This window comes from Mus pahari, chromosome 1 (assembly GCF_900095145.1).
Source record: "Mus pahari chromosome 1, PAHARI_EIJ_v1.1, whole genome shotgun sequence".
Classification (NCBI taxonomy): Eukaryota; Metazoa; Chordata; class Mammalia; order Rodentia; family Muridae; genus Mus; species Mus pahari.
This window is the reverse complement of record NC_034590.1, coordinates 30920350-30923608: the sequence shown is the minus strand read 5'-3', so window position 1 is coordinate 30923608 and position 3259 is coordinate 30920350.

The window sequence follows — 3259 nt, the reverse complement described above, 5'->3', positions numbered from 1 at the left end:
GGCTGGCCATGTGCACATGGAGAGAGAAGGGGGAAGGTAATTGAGAAAGAAGAGGGAAGGGAAACAGGGAAAGAGCAAGGGAGGTGCAAGAGCCCAAGAGGACAAGAGAGTGAGGAGGGGGTAAACAGTCCCTTTTACAGTGGGTCAGGCCTACCTGGTTGTTGCCAGGTAACTGTGAGGTGGAGTTTAGTCAGAATGCTAACATTCCCCAGTTTTGGTTTAATTAAAAAAGAAAAAAATTATAAAGAGGTGATGGTAGAGCAGGAATAGGGTCATCATGATATCTGGCTACTTCATGCTGGCATTGGGGCGACATGTCTCTAGGGAACCTAGAACAATGAGTATGGGGAAAGTTTGTCCAATCTTACGAGAGTTGACTGTTTTCTTGTTGTCAAGGGTCTGTAGAGCCATCTGAGGAAAGGTCAGAAGTAACTGTGAGAGGAGATTGGAGCATCTGGAGGTTGCTTCTATGGAGCTGTCCTAGATGTAATAAGTACCTGGACTTGACAAGATGCTGAAACACACATTTATATTTATTATAGATAGATATTAAGTATGTTTAGAAGAAAGAAAAATTTTTTCTTATGATGTACATTTGAAACCCAGAGGAATCCTATCCTCTGGAATAGGTAGTAAGTGGGAACTTTAAGCAGATGTACTTATCTGGATGGAGTCTATTTGGCCAATGAGAGGTAGATCTAAGTGGGTTTCCTGTAGCTTGTAAGTTTACAAAAGAGATAACAACATGAGATAACAACATGTACAGTCTTTAGGAATTCAGATAATATTAGCACCGTGACATAACAAGAAGAGGAAACATGAAGTATTTAATCAATGGTAAGGAAATAACATTATTTCTGTGAAAGCTTTTTTCTAGCTGTTAAGCTACAGTTACCTTAGTCATCAATATAGTCAGAAATCTGGGGGAGAATAAACAATAATTTAGTAGTCATATATTATTTAAAAAATGTCAGTGTCCACTATCCAACAGTTCCCTGTGGACTCTGTGGTAACTTGGGCAGAGTCAGTCTGGCTTTCAAGTGCAGAAGACACAGGGCTTTTTTTTTTCCTTTGTGGAATGGATATGTGTGACATGATAAATAGCTTGCCTTGATTTAGATAAGTCGTTTGACTCAGGGTATCTAGTTTTGCCCACTGTGGTTATCAGTGATCATCATATCACAATCCAGGCAGTATCTTGAAGCTGTGTCCAAATCTTCTGAGACCTTGTGGGGATAAACTGTTAAAGGTTTCAGGAGATTCTGTCTATCATATATTAATAATTAGCAAACTTCTGACAAGATTGAGGGCTATAGCAATTGTTCATATCAGAATAGATCACACCATAATTTGATGGCAGTAGAAAACAAATCATCACTCAATACAGGTAGGAATGAAAATCTTGAGTAACTTTGACAGGTTGTGTAAGTAGAGAAAACATGTGCATGCTCAGGAAGAGGTGGAGATGGAATGGGTCCATGGCCTGTAGCCTGGAAAGTACAGATTGCTAGGAGACACAATAATGGCCTGTGTGATCCTGCTACTTAATGGCGGTAGCAGGGTTGGCAGCAGGGGCAGTGGCAATGGTTGGGGCTGGGCCTGGGCCTGCAGAGTAGCCCACAACCTGCATGTCACTTTTGTGGAGCTAGAGACAGGGTTGTCTGTATGGCTGCTGATGTCTTCATTTTGGGACAGCAGCAGGTGAGTGATAGCAACAGAGGTATGTTTACTTCAGCCAAGCAGGGGTGGAACTGACTTCTAGCAGAGGAAGTCCAGGCCCATACTTCTGTGGTCAAAGTTCACTGTGGGTGGGGAAAATGAAACGCCCGAAGTAGCATGTTCCATATCCCAGAAATGTGCACACTATTCTTGGGCAGAGTGTGTGTGTGTGTGTTTGTGTTTTTGTGTGTGTGTGTGTGTGTGTGTGTGTGAGAGAGAGAGAGAGAGAGAGAGAGAGAGAGAGAGAGAGAGAGAGAGAGAGAGAGAGACCTTGAGCATGGGAAAGCAGCTTCTTAGACAAGGGGAAAGCTGTTTTTGGCAGCCAAGCAGGACATCAAAAAGCAACTGTAATAGTGCTCAGAGTGGTCAAAAAAGGGAGTGGCAACAGTGGCAGATAGGGGCAGGTAGGGCCAAAGCTGCTTTTAGTAGGTAAGCAGGGCACAATGGCAGCTTTGGCAGGGCAGGGGTTGGGTTGGGGTGGCAGGTGGTTGGGAGCGTGGAAAAGCAAATCTCACAGAGTCCCTGGCAGGATGCAAAGGGCAGGGCCAGACCCACTTTTCCCTTGGTGAACCATGAGCAAATATGATAGAGGGCAGGGCAGCGGACAGAGTCCCCAGTAGGGGATGGGGCAGACCTTCCTTTTAGGAGGTGAACTGGTGGTTGGTACCAGCAGGGCTGCGACAGGAGCAGAGTCAGCAAGTGAGGGAAGGGGAAGGGGAAAGTCTATGCTATGGGTTGCTAGCAAGAAAGAGCCAGTTTAGTGGCCATGTAGAGATGTTGCTTTCTGCTGACAGTGAATTAGAACAAGACATTCCAGTAAGTAGGGACAAGGTAGCAAAGACTGACCCATGGGTGAAAGAATAGTGTTATTAACTGCCCTTACCAGCATCCTGAGGGCATCATTACCAGAGAGATTCTAGCACAGGCCAGACTACCAGGTCGTCATGGGGGACTGGGACTAATGCTTGGATCCAGTGCTCCTGAGCCAGAGAGCAGTTTACTTGAGCCTTGGAATTTCTCAGCAGTAAGAAAGAAACTGTCTCCAATGAGAGGAAAATCTCACCGGAGGGAAAAAGTCCTAGAATGAGAGTCAGTGGAAGACAGAATGTCTCTCATCCTCAAGGGCAGTACAGGGGTAGCTCCAAGCTCAAGAACTCTCCCCTGGGACCATATGGACATTTACTCTGACCAGTGGGGATGGGGGCTTACTAGTTCTCTGAAATTTGGGATAACAAGTGGGGATCTCTGTGTGATAGCTGGGGTGGGATGCAAGCCTGCAGAGTTTCTAAATCCCATTCATTGAACCAATGATGTGTTTATAAAAAGATAAAGAGAGGGGGAATATGTTCTATGGAGGTGTGGTGAAGTATGGAGGAATGCAGTACCTCAGTGGGCTCATGCTAAGACATCCCTTTCCCCTGAGGGACCAGCCACATGATAGTATAGTCTAGAATAGAGTATATTCAGGACATAGGAGGGGAGTTAAGAGAGTGGCAGAGGGAGGGAGAGAGAGAGAGAGAGAGAGAGAGAGAGAGAGAGA